This window comes from Lepisosteus oculatus, unplaced genomic scaffold, assembly GCF_040954835.1.
Source record: "Lepisosteus oculatus isolate fLepOcu1 unplaced genomic scaffold, fLepOcu1.hap2 HAP2_SCAFFOLD_70, whole genome shotgun sequence".
NCBI classification, from domain to species: Eukaryota; Metazoa; Chordata; class Actinopteri; order Semionotiformes; family Lepisosteidae; genus Lepisosteus; species Lepisosteus oculatus.
In genome coordinates this window covers 779,108-794,744 of record NW_027168257.1, presented here as the reverse complement: position 1 = coordinate 794,744, position 15,637 = coordinate 779,108, and the positions used below count along the sequence as shown (strand labels likewise).

The 15,637-nt window shown below is 48.9% G+C and overlaps 4 non-coding genes across 4 annotated transcripts; 1 reads left to right on the top strand and 3 right to left on the bottom strand.

Moving 5' to 3' along the window:
* Window positions 1-2,644: 2,644 nt before the first annotated feature.
* On the bottom strand, window positions 2,645-2,786 carry LOC138233674 (U4 spliceosomal RNA). The gene has a single exon (XR_011187603.1). It is a non-coding gene; the product is annotated as a U4 spliceosomal RNA (small nuclear RNA).
* Window positions 2,787-4,093: 1,307 nt separating this feature from the next.
* LOC138233686 (U4 spliceosomal RNA) lies at window positions 4,094-4,238 on the bottom strand. The gene has a single exon (XR_011187615.1). It is a non-coding gene; the product is annotated as a U4 spliceosomal RNA (small nuclear RNA).
* A 230-nt stretch (window positions 4,239-4,468) lies between these two features.
* LOC138233717 (U5 spliceosomal RNA) lies at window positions 4,469-4,585 on the bottom strand. The gene has a single exon (XR_011187646.1). It is a non-coding gene; the product is annotated as a U5 spliceosomal RNA (small nuclear RNA).
* A 4,075-nt stretch (window positions 4,586-8,660) lies between these two features.
* On the top strand, window positions 8,661-8,742 carry trnas-gcu (transfer RNA serine (anticodon GCU)). Its single transcript has one exon. It is a non-coding gene; the product is annotated as a tRNA-Ser (tRNA).
* The last annotated feature ends 6,895 nt before the right edge of the window (window positions 8,743-15,637 follow it).

Sequence of the window (15,637 nt, the reverse complement as noted above, 5' to 3'; positions counted from 1 at the left end):
ACAGCTGCATCTCGGCGCTTCCACGGAGAGATGATTTGAAAGCCGAACATCGCCCATTGGGAATACCTTACTATCACTAGTTTAAGAGACTCTTAAGATCTTGCAGAGGTGCCTGTCTAATAGCATGCGCTTTGCAAGCTATAGGTGTTTAGGCTGAGGCAGAATGCCTGTTAACAAAATGTTTTTCTAAAGGTGTGTCTAAGTGGCTGCAAAAGGACAACACTCCTGGGGCGCCGTGGCTCAGCTCCTGCACTTGATTATAATGCCGTTACGTGTCGAAGCAGTAATTTACGTCATCCTACCACTGCAACACAGGGAATAGAGAGAAATGAGCACACGCTACGAATCGTCTCAATCACTCCCTACAGTCGTAAGGCGCATTGAAGGGTGCACCCCCATCATTAATCGTTGCGCCTCTGTGAAAGGAAGGCTCTTGGGCAGTCTTTGAAACAGCTCGGATGAAACACTTGATTGCTTCCATGTGCATCTGGAGCCCACTTCTTATTTTCACTTCACGCCGCCCAAAGCATTTCTAAAACAGGAGATTCGCGTTTGGGAATGCGCCCTGCCCTACAAATAAAACAGGTCTACGGGTCTGAAACGTGCTCCACAGAAAACAGCTCTGTTGCGCTTTTGATCAAAGGGAGATTCACTGTTCATACTTTTTGATGACATAACACCCAAAGGGGCTTCTTTGGAGCTGGATTCCAACCAGCATCCTTAAGTTTCTTGGCGGTATCCTTTACAGTCCTCTGTTCGGTCGACAAGGGACAGAAGGGGGCAGCTTTCCTCACACATACAGTGCAATGTACTGTACTGTTCCCGTTCATTGAATTCGCAGTTCTGCATCAGACCTCTAACTCGTTACATTAGCTTGGATTTAAGCCACGAAGCAGGCTTCTACTGTATAAACTTCTAGAGGAATCACAAACTATTTGAGAGGCCACCATCCCAGGGGGACCTGACAAAGTCTATCCCTAAACACCTAGCGCAGTCTCTCGAGAGACTGTCAAAAATCGCTTTCTCCGTTTGCGTTGCAAGTAAGTGAAAATGCGGTCTCAACCCAGAGCCACTTGGCAGCAGCGGCATGTAAATACTGTTACTGTCACTGCTCGATACCGACGTTAGCCTACTATACCATGTTCAGCCACCGCTAGAAAATGTACGGCTCTAGTACCGGAGCAAAGAACGGGAGGGCCAACACTGAACGGGCACACGTGTCAGACATGGAGAGCAACAAGGATGGGATTTGACCCCATGTGTGCAGAGCACAATGGATTAACAGTCCATCGCCTTAACCACTCGGCCACCTCATCAACAAAACTGGGCTGTCCTGACATGGGTTGGCGCACTCCAGTTGATCTTTTTCTTTTTTTTTCCCTCATACTCGAGGGTCATTTTCCTGTTCCACATGCGATTTCAACATTTTCCTTGGGAGATGTCAAGCCAGCAAGCCACTGCTGTGGTTCAGTGGCCAGTGTGGAGTTCAGTGGCCCTGTTGTACACAGAAAGCACTTTGAGCTCCTTGGACATGAAAAGTTCCAGATAAAAGCCATTTGTCATCCTTTCTCTTGGTGTCGATGTTGCTAATTCAGTGTACGGGCTTTCTCGTGCAGTTTCATGGTTCTTGTAACCCAAATCCTACACTAGCGTGAAGTGACCCCCCATTTCACAGCATTTTTCAGCTGATTTAAATTGTACCTAAAGGAGAAGCATTATTGAAGACCATCAATTACCAAGAGCTTTTGTCAAAAGTTTTGGTGGTAATTTTTAATGACCACAGAGCGCTGTGACCTCGGTTTTACATCTCACCAAAGAGACAGCGCCCTTTTACAACACAGCGTCTCCGTCACTATGCTGGGGCATTGGGACGCGCACAGACCTCAGGGTGAGCGCCCCCCCACCGGCACCATTAACACCGCTTCCAGCTGGAAACTTTGTCTTTCCCTGTAGCTCACCCTCATCCGGGTACTGACCTGGCTAACACCTGCTTTGCTTCAGTGGGTTTTCAGTTGCGAGTTGCAAGGGGATGCAAGTGATGGAGCCGCTCGCTGCAAAAGCTACTGCATTGGCCGGGAATCGAACCCAAGCCTCCCACGTGGCAGGTGAGAATTCTACCACTAAATCACCAATGCTCAGTGCCTGGACCTTCAAAAAAGACGCTTTTTTGGTGCTCTGTGCAAAACGCGTCGACATCTGCTTCCAGCTGCAAAATGCCATTTGCAGACGCTGAAGAATTTATTTCCAAGGCAGCGGGTACAAGCGATTTGGCGTTTTAAAACAACCAGGAACAGCAAAGAGGTGCGCTTCTTTGCTTGCGCCAGAATACAACGACAGGAGGTGCGAGTTGCAAGGGGATGCAAGTGATGGAGCCGCTCGCTGCAAAAGCCACTGCTTTGGCTGGGAATCGAACCAGAGCCTCCCGCGTGGGAAGCGAGAATTCTACCACTGAACCAACAATGCTCAGTACCCCTGCCTTGAAAAAAGACGCTTTTTTGGTGCTCTGTTAAAAAAGCGTCGACATTACCTCTTTCAAAAGGCTTCACTTTCCTAGTAACATTCCAAGGCTCATTGAACCCGGGCTGTTTCCTCTAGCGGTATAGTATTGCAGTTAGACAGCACGATGCCTGCAAGACTATGTCACGCTCTGACGAGACTGTCAAAAATTGCTTTCGCCGATTGTATTGCAAACCGGCGGAAGCGGGGTATTGGGAAAAGTTTTCAACTAGCAATAATCGCGCCTCGGCTAAACCTCACAGGCTACGATACTGCCAATGCGCAAAGCTGACGGTTGCCAGGCAACCGCGGGGATCCTATGGAAATCGTTATCAATCGTCTCATGGCATGTTTTGCTGTAACGCTTCATATTTGTCGTCTTCTTCTTCTAGCTTGAGGTTTTAAAGAATTTCATGACAGACAAGGGCTCCGTCGGGAACAAAGGGCGTTGTGAGAAAACCGTTGCTTATTTTCAGCAGCAGAAATACAACCCTTTAAATACAAGATGACAGAACAATGACGAAGGGCATGCCGGGAGGAACTCATGCACTACAGAGGAAAGGGGGCGGGCACGTACAGTTCACATTCAAGCCACAAGTACTCTTCTCGGATGTTGCACAAACAAATCCAAACGTCCTGAAAGCATTGCAGCATGTTTGTGTCCCACTTCCCGTGGCTGCAGGACGACTGACACGAAGGGACAAACACAATCTGTGGCGTTTAGCGTGACATAGTCTTGCAGGCATCGTGCTGTCTCACTGCAATACTATACCGCTGGAGGAAACAGCCCGGGTTCGATGAGTCTTGGAATGTGACTAGGAAAGTGAAGCCTTTTGAAAGAGGTAAAGCACTGCACAACGGAATTGAGGGAGAATCTTACAGGGGATTCTGAGCGGTGTCTGCATACACGCAGTCCGATACGGGTGCTGAAAGCTTGAGCTACTCTCAATGTCATGCTGCCTTTCCTCGGAGTAAATCTTTTACATTGAAAGAATGCTTCTCGCAGGTTCAAAAAGGGACCCTTGTTAATTGGAGAAATCAATGATTTCGAATGAATTCTGTATGCGTTAAAAGACAGCTATACACAGAAAACATGCAGGACACTGCTCATGATGTTTCCCGAGCCGAAACACAGTGCGTTTTTCAAAGCCATCTGACAAAGCCCGCCCACTGAAAACTGCAGCAGATCGTGTAAAGACGTTCAACTTTGTAACTACTGCACGCACAGGAAGCAGAATAAATTCCTCTTTTCAAACTGTCAAAGGTTTGCTTTGTGAACGCAGCAGGACATCGCACAATCTCTTTTGAACGGGGACAAACAATTTCTTATGGGGCGCAGTAAGTACAGACGTTTAAAGAGCTCCACTCATGCCGACGATGCAGCATGAAGAAGCGCAACCTAACGTTTGACAGACAAAAGCCGGGCGCCGCTACGAGCAATATGAAATCAAACTGACAGCACACGGCGTTTCGCGCTGACTCAAAAGTGATCTCGACAGACGCTGTTCTCTGCATAACGCTGAAAGAGCTAAAGAGCGTTTCTGTTGAGACGTAACAAGCTTGTTTCTTTCTACCATGATGTTACCATGACAAAATCTGTCTTTAAACACCTTGCTCAAAAATTGCTTTCGCCGATTGTATTGGAAACCGGCGGAAGCGGGGTATTGGGAAAAGTTTTCAACTAGCAATAATCGCGCCTCGGCTAAACCTCACAGGCTACGATACTGCCACTGCGCAAAGCTGACGGTAGCCAGGCAACCGCGGGGATCCTATGGAAATCGTTATCAATCGTCTCATGGCATGTCGTTGCTGTAACGCTTCATATTTGCGGCCGGACACTTCCCGCCCCCCAAAGAAAAGAGCGCCAATCAGACAGGCGGAGACCGAGGACTCGCAGAGCAGAAGGCCACAGTCGCCGTAATAAGAGCGATTGTGAGCGGTTTTGTTTTCTCTCTTTGACCAGCCCAGCTGCGCCCCACCCAAAGGCAGGGAAGCACAAAAATTGTATGGAACTCATTCATGCTCCTCTCCATGGAAATCTTTAGTAAAAGGCAAAAGATTTGTACGAGATGAAGAGAAACCAGAGTGCGTGGCTGGACAGCTGCAGGAGCCCAGGCCGCCTTCAAGTCCTCTCCCCTGCCGGTCGTGGTTGGCAATGCACCTGGCCTTACAAACGAGCCAGTGGGGCCCGTTCAGCTCCGGGCTCATCGCCTGCGGCTCTCGGCTTACCTGGCAGGGGAGATACCTTGATCAGCCTGTAGTTGGAGTAGTTGGATTGTTTTCTTGTTTTGTGGAAGCAGTGTTTGTTTTGCAGTTTGAGATGGCAACCTTTGGATCCCGCAAGAATGCTGTACGTTTTGAGCTTTTGGATGACCTCTTCATGGATCGTATGCAGTTCAGCAGAAAAGTGTTACAGAAGGAACTTGGCTTTGAACCTCGGCACTTGTATTTCATCTTCGCTCTCCCAGGTCAGAAAGCATTTGAGGTTGTTTTTGCTACCTATTCTCTGTTTGAACAATGTGTGGATGTGTTTGAGGCAAAAAGAGGGAAAGTTCCTGCCCTTGAGAAGATCAACTTGCAGCCTCTGACACAGAGAGAGAGGTTGTTATGTTCTCGGAAATGGCAAAGACGGAGGACATTCACACCTGGCTTAAGCAGTACTGCACCGTCCACCATGGAACTGAGGTTAGAGATGTTGACGGTATAAAAACAGGAACAAGGAAATTCGAGGTTCGCTTGCTACCGGACAATGTAAATGGAGGCTTAAGGCACCTGCCCTCTACAATCCGGCTGGGCGCCTGCAATGGCTATGTTTTTTATGTGGGACAACCAAAGGTGTGTCGGCGCTGTGGTGCTGTGGGACACCTGGCATCGTCCTGCACTGTGAAATGCTGCAAGACCTGTGGCAAACAGGGACATTAAGCCTCTGACTGTTCAATGCTGCCAAAGTGCAATTTATGTGGCTCGGAAGGACACGTTTTTAAGAACTGCCCTCACGCCTACGCCTATAAACTCAAAATGAGAAAGGATGAGGCAGTGCTTGTTTCAGCCAAACCGGCCTGAAAAAGCCAAAGCAAACAACAAGTCAAACAAAGAACCCTTGTTGGACAAAGAGTCTCAGCCTCCAGCCAGGATCAGTCCTGCTGTGGCTCCGGGGCCGGTGGAAGAGAAATCCACTACGCCCCCACAACCGCAGACTGCACCAGACAAGCACGAGGGTTTGAAAACCCCAGAGAACAGCGAGGACCCCTCCCCCACTCCTGCTCCTCAGAACGAGGGCCAGTGTGGGGCCCCCCGGTGGAGCGGGTCCAGCGAGGATACCCAGGATTCAGCGGAGCTGCTTTTCTCAGACTCTGCAAGTGCTACAGATGCCCTCCTCTCCTCCATCCAGTCCATCACGGAGGATCTGCAACAGCTGGTGGTTGAGGGGGAAGAGGAGACTGGTGCATCGGCTGCACCCCTTTCCCCTCGGTGCTCCCAGGAGCTGGACTTGAGGAAAAGGAAAAATGACTCTGTTTTCTCCCCGAGCGAGGAGGAAGGAGAGCATGGCGATGGGGACAGCTGGAACCCCTCCACCCCTCCTTCTACCCCCTTCCTTGAAATGGACTCCGTGAACGCTTTTACTGCTGCCACCCTGATGAAGGCTCATTCAGAGGATGGCTGGCAGGAAATTGGTAAGAAGAAAAAGAAAAAGAGAAGGTAACAGGTGAGACCGAAGAGAAATGTGTTTTGTAAAGACTGGTTCCACTTTCTTATGTAATATGGCTCTAAACATAATTTCTCTTAACACCAGAGGTATCAATGACAGAGTTAAATGCCAGTGTGTCTTTGATTACCTCCAGCAGAGAGAGGGAGATGTGTTGATGTTGCAGGAGTGTGCTTTAGCCTATCAAGAGAGGTATAAAAGCTTTGAAGATAGGTGGGATAAAGGGCCTTCTGTTTGGTCAGGGGACAATAACAACAGAGCCTCTGGCGTGGCCATTCTTTTCAAAGGATGGGCTTTCAAATTGAAAAGTATTCAGAGGGTCATAGATGGCAGGTTGCTGTGTGTGGATGTGGAATGGGGGACCGTTAACCTGCCGCTAATCAATGTGTATTGTCCTACTGACGTGGGAGGAAGGGTGGAGCTACTCAAGGCACTCTCTCCCCTATTGTTAAGTAGCACAGACGTGATAGTGGGAGGGGATTTTAATTGTATCTTAGAGCACACAGACAGGCAGTCTAGCTCTCCGATAAAATTGGATTCCAGCTCACTGGCCCTGCAAAACTTAGTTCAAGACTTTAAACTCTCAGACACATATAGATGTATATATCCCACAACAGCAGGATATACATGGTCAGGGAGGAATAGCAGCTCCAGAATTGACTATTGCTTTGTCTCAGAGAGAGTGAAAGTTGTTGGGGTCACTCTTCAGCCTGTCTTCTTCTCAGATCATCAGGCTTTAGGGTGTAGAGTGGAACTCCAGGGCGGGACTGTCTTTGGCCCAGGCCTCTGGAAACTCAACACAAAGCTGCTAGAGAACGAGGGGGTAGTATCCCGCTACAAGGAGAAACTATCACAGTGGCTGTCCTTGCAGTGTCTGTACGGGTCAGTAGGAGAGTGGTGGGAGGAGGTGAAGATGAGGACAAAGGCCTTTTTCATGGCTGAGGGAAGGAAGGCTGCTGCCAGACGGAGAGGAGTGCTAGCCAGGAAACAGAGGCAGCTGCAGCGTCTCTACACGATGCTGCACAGTGGCTTCGATGTGCTCGAGGATATCACCCTTTTAAAAAAGGACATCCGGAGCATAGCCAAGAAAGTAGTCGAGGAGTGCTGTTAAGAAGCAGAGTGCAGTTCTTGGAAGAAAATGAGAAGTGTACTCGCTTCTTTTTCAGGAAAGTGGTAGGCTCCAAGTCTGTCATGGAAAGTGTAGTTGATGAGGAGGGACGAGAGAGAACAGAGCCGAGTGCTATCCTCTCCTGCACCGAGGCCTTCTACTCAAGACTGTACAGCTCTACAGAGGTAAAGGATGAAGAAATTCATTTTTTTACCTCAAAGCTAGAAAACGTTTTGAGTGAAGAAGATAGGGAAGTACTTAAGAGGGATTTGACAGTAGAAGAGCTGAGACAGGCTATGGAGAGCTTACAGAAGGGGAAAACTCCGGGTGCTGACGGGCTCCCTAAAGAATTTTATTGCACCTTTTGGGATCTGCTTCAGGATCCGCTACTGCTCCTATTCGAGGAAAGCTATAAGACAGAATTGCTGCCTGACTCCTTAAGAGAAGGCACTATCTCTCTCTTGTTTAAGAAAGGAGCAAAGAATGACATAAAGAACTGGAGACCCCTCAGCCTGTTAGGCGTGGACACTAAGATCCTGTCCAAAGCCCTTTTCCTGCGCCTACAAAATGTAGTGGCCTCACTGGTAGGGAAAGAACAGACTTGTGGGATAGTAGGACGCCTGATGAGCGACAACCTGGCCTTGTTGAGGGATGTCTGTCTGTACTCAGAGGATCGCTCCCTCCCTCTGTGCGTTTTAGGTGTAGACCTAGAAAAGGCCTTTGACCGCCTAAACCGGCAGTACTTAACATCGGTACTTGAGCACATGAATTTTGGCCCCATCATGAGAAAGTGGATTAACCTGCTGTACACAGGTAGCAACAGCAGAGTAATGGTTAATGGCAATAGATCACACCCCTTTGAAGTCTGTTCAGTAGTGAGGCAGGGCTGCCCATTATCCCCTTTGTTATTCGTTTTGGCTACGGAGCCCTTAGCCTGTGCCTTGCGCCAGGATCAGGCCATTAATGGGATACCAGTGCCTGGAAGTGGGGGAGGAGAGGTAAAGACATCTCTATACATGGATGACGTCACCCTGCTCCTCTCTGACAGTACCTCAATTAGCAGAGCTCTGCAGTGTTGTGAGCATTTCTCTTTGGCTTCCTCTGCAAAAATTAACAAATCTAAGAATGAGATTTTTTATCAGAACTGGAGGGAGCCAAAAGAAGGACATGATCTCATGCTGCAAGAGAAGAGAATTAAGGTCCTGGAGAATTAATTGCTGGCTTGGCATCTCCCAAGGAAAATGTTGAAATCGCACGTGGAACAGGAAAATGACCCTCGAGTACGAGGGAAAAAAAAGAAAAAGATCATCTGGAGCGCGCCAACCCATGTCCGGACAGCCCAGATCCCTCGACGAGGTGGCCGAGTGGTTAAGGCGATGGACTGCTAATCCGTTGTGCTCTGCACGCATGGGTTCGAATCCCATCCTCGTCGCGCTCCATGTCTGACACGTGTGCCCGTTCGGCGTTGGCCCTCCTGTCATTTGCTCCGGTTCTAGAGCCGTGCATTTTCTAGCGGTGGCTGAACATGGTATAGTAGGCTAACGTCGGTATCGAGCAGTAACAGTAACGGTATTTACGTGCCGCTGCTGCCAAGTGGCTCTGGGTTGAGACCGCGTTTTCACTTACTTGCAACGCAAACGGAGAAAGCGATTTTTGACAGTCTCTCGAGAGACTGCGCTAGGTGTTTAGGGATAGACTTGTCAGTTCCCCCTGGGATGGTGGCCTCTCAAATAGTTTGTGATTCCTCTAGACGTTTATACAGTAGAAGCCTGCTTCGTGGCTTAAATCCAAGCTAAGGAAACGAGTTAGAGGTTTGATGCAGAACTGCGAATTCAATTAAGGGGAACACTACAGTACATTGCACTGTATGTGTGAGGAAAGCTGCCCCCTTCAGTCCCTTGTCGACCGAACAGAGGACTGTAAAGGATACCGCCAAGAAACTTAAGGATGCTGGTTGGAATCCAGCTCCAAAGAAGCCCCTTTGGGTGTTATGTCATCAAAAAGTAAGAACAGCGAATCTCCCTTTGATCAAAAGCGCAACAGAGCTGTTTTCCGTGGAGCAGGTTTCAGACCCGTAGACCTGTTTTCCCAAACGCGAATCTCCTGTTTTAGAAGTGCTTTGGGCGGTGTAGCGGCGAGGCTTATTAATAAGAAAGAATTAAGTGTTTCTGAGCTTTCCCAAATTAGGCCTCATCTCTCTGTTCATCTCTGTGGTGCAGCCACAGAGAAACTATTCATGCAGGCTGATTTAAGGTTTCCCTTGATAAGGGACAGCTCCCAAAGGGGGATGCACTTAGCTAAGCCTGGCTATCATGATCAATGGTCATCCATTGGCGCTTATCTGTCTAGGGAGTGCCAGATGGACATCTGGACTGCATTCCTAAGTGTCAGGAGTAAGTGACTCATATCTCACCTTGATCAACCAATCAGGGACTGGTAGGGCCGAGTAACCCACGTGGGACTCTGATGCCCATGGAACTTTCAGCCAATCAACGAGCTGAAGTTCCTCCAGGTAAAAACAGGCAACACAGAGAGCCTGAGAGATTCAGTGGGAATTCAGTAGAGATTTCTGTGGAGTTTTCTAAAGGGAATTCAAAGGAGAATTCCAGGGCAGGACAGCCCAGGAGCAGAAGGCTCCCAAGGGCAGGACATTCTCACAGCGCGCCTCCTGACCATCCTGAGACTCAGCCCGGACAACCACGGAACGGCCAGTGTGTCCGAGTGCCAGAACTTTCCTTTGTTCTAAGAGTCTAAAGCGGAGGTTGCCAGAGAGTAACCAGAGGATCCACCCGAGGTTAGCACCAGCAGCAGGCCTCGTGAACAGGTCGGAACTGTGGACAGTTGAATCACTATTCAGAACTAGCTCTTCATCAGGAACGAACCGGTCTTCTTCTTGACTTGCTGGGACCCACAGTCATCTTTTCTCCTGTGCACAAACTTTGCTAGTTAAAGCCAACACTAACTAGCCGGTCAGTGAGCATCAGCAGCGCACCGTCGCAACCCGCACAGCACAGCCTGGCACCTAGACAGAGAGCACGGATTGGACAGCAACAAGCCTGCAACTGTTTCTTTGTGCCCGCAGGAGATCTGAATCCCCAGAGATTGGATGAGTATTCAACTTCACTGCATTACTGCTCGCGAATTCAATTGTTATCCCAACCAGTTGATATCAATTCAATTCCTAAGAGTTATGTACTTGTTTTCAGTATCTAATGTAGAAGTTATTACCAGGTTCATTTATGAAATGGTCTAAATGAATGATATACTGAATGTATGTCCTCTTGATATGTGTAACACTTTGTAACTGACTGAATATATACCTTTTGTATTCTGATAACCCTCTCGATAAGATCTGTTCGTTTTACATGCATATTCTATGTATTGTAACGCCCTCGCCTGGTGGTGAGGAGGAAGCGCCCCTAGGCGCTCGTAGTACCGCTGGGCATGCTGGGAGTGGTAGCCGGAGTGCGGTCTACGCGAGAGAAGCTCGCCCCACACCCAAAGTCCGTCAAGGCCCCCTGCGCCCTGTGGGAGGCCTTGGAGGTAAAGGACGGGGTGCTGCGCCGGGGGTGGCGGGTACCCTCCAGTGGCGAGGTACGGTGGCAGCTGATGGTGCCTTGGTCGCTCCGCGGGGCGGTGCTCCGAGCAGTGCATGGCCAGCCGGGCGTGGGGCACTTTGGCAGTAAAAAAACCCTGTAGCGCCTCCGAGGCCATTTTTATTGGGGTCTTTGCCACCGGGACGTGGAGTGGTACTGCCGAACGTATGCAGTGTGCGTGGCGCAGAAGGGTCCCCCCGAGCGCTCTCGGGCCCCCCTCCAACAACACCAGGTGGGGGCTCCTATGGAGCGGGTGGGGGTGGACGTTTTGGGCCCGTTTCTGCGCACCGAGGCCGGGAACCTCTACGTCTTGGTGGCCATGGATTATTTTATGAAGTGGCCGGAGGCCTACGCCCTCCCGGACCAGAGTGCCCCCACGGTGGCCGATGCACTGCTGGAGGGGATGTTTGCCAGGCTGGGGGTGCCGGAGGAGTTACATAGTGACTAGGGGTGTAACTTCGAGTCCCAGGTCTTTGCCAGAGTGTGCCAGCGCCTGGGGATCACTAAGACGCGGACCACACCTCTGCATCCCCAGAGCAACGGGTTGGTGGCGCGGTTTAATCGTACGCTCACCACCCAGCTGGCCACCCTGGTGTCCCGGCACCAACGGGACTGGGACCGCCACCTCCCCCTTGCACTCTGGGCGTATAGGACCGTGGTCCAGGAATCCACCGGGTGCACCCCAGCCTCACTCATGCTGGGCCGGGAAATGTGAACCCCGGTGGACCTGGTCTTCGGCCCGTCGCCCGGAGACGGGTCGGCACCGCTGGCTGGACCGGACTACGAATGGGACCTGCGGCAGCGGATGCAGCAGGTGCACAGCTTTGCACGGACCCACCTGACACAGGCGGGGGTCCGGCAGAAGCGGCACTACGACCTGCGCTGCAGGGGGCCTGCCTTCCAGCCCGGGGACTCGGTTTGGGTGTACAACCCGCGCCGCCGCAAATGCCTCAGCCCTAAGCTGGCGCCGTCGTGGGAGGGGCCCGCTGAGGTACTCTGGGTGGTGGGCGAGGTCTGCTACCGTGTCCGGTTGCGAACACGGGGGAGAGTGGTGGTCCTGCACCAAGACCGGCTGGCCCCCTACCAGGCCCGGGAGGAGGAGCCGTGTGGGGAGGCTCTAGAGGACCAGCCGGGGCTGGAGCCGGCCGATAGTGGGGCGTCTGTGGGTCGCCAGCCGTCACCGTGGCCAACGGCTTCTCACGCAGGGTTCCACAGCAGTTAGCCGAGTACGAGTACAGCCTGAGGGGGGTGTTCGACGTCGGCGAGACGCCAGACGCTTCAGGTTTTTAAGGAGTAAGAGTGCAGGGGGTCTAAACCTGCGATCCAGTGTGTTGAAGTATTTCACAACACTACCCCTAGCACATCTGGAAATAAATCCTCATAATGATTATTGCCCTGGGCATGTACCAAAAAATCACTGAGCATATATATATATATCACTGTGTTGAAGCTAGAGACACAGAATAAGTGCAAACACATACAGTGTTCCTGCACCTTTGACCTCATCCAGAATGTATCGTTTTTTGAAAGGGATTGCTGTCAGAATGCACAACTGAATCCCAAACAGAATCTCTAGTCAAATATGATCATTTGTGAAACAGGCAAATGAGTCTCTCAGGTGCCCATTGCTCATTTTCAGACACAATTATGCAATACTTTCACCATGCGTTGAGCAATAGGGATTAAAGATACCAGAGGTAAGGTTAAAAGTGATTCTGAGGTGCAACACATCAGTGATACAGCTAGGCATCTGAAATGCGGGGTTTGAGAGCCCTTCAGGGAACACCGTACCCTAAAGGTACCAAAAGTCCACTAGTATAAGCATTAAGCCACTGTCACCCCTGTTACAATGTGATTGCTACATATCTTCATTTCTTTGGTTTTTAAGGAGTAAGAGTGCAGGGGGTCTAAATCTGCGATCCAGTGTGTTGAAGTATTTCACAACACTACCTGTAGCCCGTCTGGAAATAAATCCTCATTCTGATTATTGACCTGGGCATGTACCAATAAATCACTGAGCATATATATATATATATCACTGTGTTGAAGCTAGAGACCTTTATGTAATATTATGATGCTAAAATGTCATTTTCACATATATTAATGTAATAAATGATTGCTTATGCTTTATAAACAAATCTAATTAAAATAAAAGCTTACGTTTTGTATTTAACTTGTACCATAGAACATGATTTGCTTTGTATTTCAAGCCCACAAAGTGTCCAACTGACGCACTACATGATATAAGGAAGATTATCACATGCATATCGGTATTATCTTTCTTATGAAAATGCATTCCTTTCATTACCTTTTACTTTTTAAAATGAACTCAAATTGTGTATAATGTAATAATTTAAGTAGAATAGATTCTAATAATATAATGATCCAGTGTGTTGCACTACTTCACTGCTTCACTGCTCTATGCCGTCTGGAAATAAATCCTCAGACTGCTTACTGCCCTGGGCATGTACCAATAAATTACAGGAGCACATCTATATATCACTGCGATGAAGCAGGAGACACACAATCACTGCAAACACATCCTAAATACAGTGTTCCAGCACCTTTGACCTCATCCAGTACGTATCATTTCTTGAAAGGGATTGCTGTCCGAATGCACATCTGAATCCCAAACAGAATCTCTAGTAAAATACGATCATTTGTGAAACAGGTAAATGACGGTCTCAGGGGCCCATTCCTCATTCTCAAGACACATCTATGCAGTACGTACACCATGCATTGAGCAATAGGGATTAAAGACACCACAGGTAAGGTTAGAAGTCATTCTGACTATATTCTAAAATATTGGACTCATATTCTTATGATGGCAGTCACTTATGATAGTGACAGAGACGCTGTGTTGTAAAAGGGCGCTGTCTTTTGGATGAGATGTAAAACAGAGGTCACAGCAAGCTGAAAAACACGTTTTGAAAAGTGTGCTTTTCCTGCCCCAGAAGTTAAATGGGGGTGACCAAAGTTGCCCAAACGTGTTTATTTCTGCTGAAAAACCCGTTTTGACAGCTTCTGCACAGTGGGGTTAAGGGCTGACTCAGTGGGCTCTAATGAGCCAGGCAGCTACATTGGGATTCCAAGGTTTGAAAAAATACGTTTATTTCGAGCTGAAAAACAAGTTTTGAAAAGTGTGCTTTTCCTGCCCCAGAAGTTAAATGGGGGTGACCAAAGTTGCCAAAATATGTTTATTTCTCTGTCACTATGCTGGGGAATTGGGACCCGCACAGACCTCAGGGTGAATGCCCCCCCGCCGGCACCATTAACACCGCTTCCAGCTGGAAGCTTTGTTTTTCCCTGTAGCTCACCCTCATCCGGGTACTGACCTGGCTCACACCTGCTTAGCTTCAGTGGGTTTTCAGTTGCAAGTTGCAAGGGGATGCAAGTGATGGAGCCGCTCGCTGCAAAAGCTACTGCATTGGCCGGGAATCGAACCCGAGCCTCCCGCGTGGCAGGCGAGAATTCTACCACTAAATCACCAATGCTCAGTGCCTGGACCTTCAAAAAAGACGCTTTTTTGGTGCTCTGTGCAAAACGCGTCGACATCTGCTTCCAGCTGCAAAATGCCATTTGCAGACGCTGAAGAATTTATTTCCAAGGCAGCGGGTACAAGCGATTTGGCGTTTTAAAACCACCAGGAACAGCAAAGAGGTGCGCTTCTTTGCTTGCGCCAGAACACAACGACAGGAGGTGGACAACGTAGTCGGCAGGATTCGAACCTGCGCGGGGAGACCCCAATAGATTTCTAGTCCATCGCCTTAAGCACTCGGCCACGACTACAGCAAACCCCGCCACCGCTGCGTTCTTGCTACAATCTTACCTGGATCGCGAGGCGCCGGCGGAAGCCTATTTCAAAGTCGTTCTCCGTTTCAAAAAAACATTTCCAAAATACAAGCCTTGCAGACAGACACGCCTCAGAGGACTTAAGGGTGGCTTCATGTCGGAATGATAAAGTCTCCCCGTCCGGACATGAAAATGCAACTTTGTTACACACAAAAAAAGACTTTCAGAGGCTTCCCGGATGTTTCCACCAGATTAAAATATTCACCGACGCAATGTCCATTCTGGAAGTCTGGTTGAAGCGGTTGAAGCGGTTTAGTCGGGATTTGTTCACCGTCCGTGTAGAGAGCCAGAAAGTTAATGTTGTAGTGTTTAAATTTGAAGGGGTTTTGTGTAAAACTGCCGCTGAATGCCGCTTTGTCCACAAACCCCAAAATTACCACTTTGGGTAACTGTCCGAGAAAGAGGTTTTCTTGGTTACACACATGGCTCCCTGCAGGCAGGCTGAAGACTTTCATCTGTACGCGGTCTATGGGGTATTTAGGTATTTAGTGGTGCGACCGTCAGGAGTGCTTCGGCGTTCACAAACAAAGATGCAGAGAGTACGCTCAGTTTGTGTTCTCCGATGTTGTTCATTAAGCAGAAAGCATCTCTGTTGCGCGTGAGTTTTATTTTCAGGTCTACGCCATTCAGTAGTCCCAGTGGGCAAAAGACGTATAATATACGTCTATTAAACGCATACCTTAGACGTCTAAATGTGGTCTACAATTCGTCTAGAATGAAATTCTAATATACGTCTAAAGTTATACGTCAATTATACGTCTATGTTTAGACGTTCATTATACATAAATGGTTGGAGTTCTATTATACGGATAAATTTAGAGGACTATTATACATATATGGTTGGAGTTCCGGATAACTTTAGAGGTCTATTATACGGAT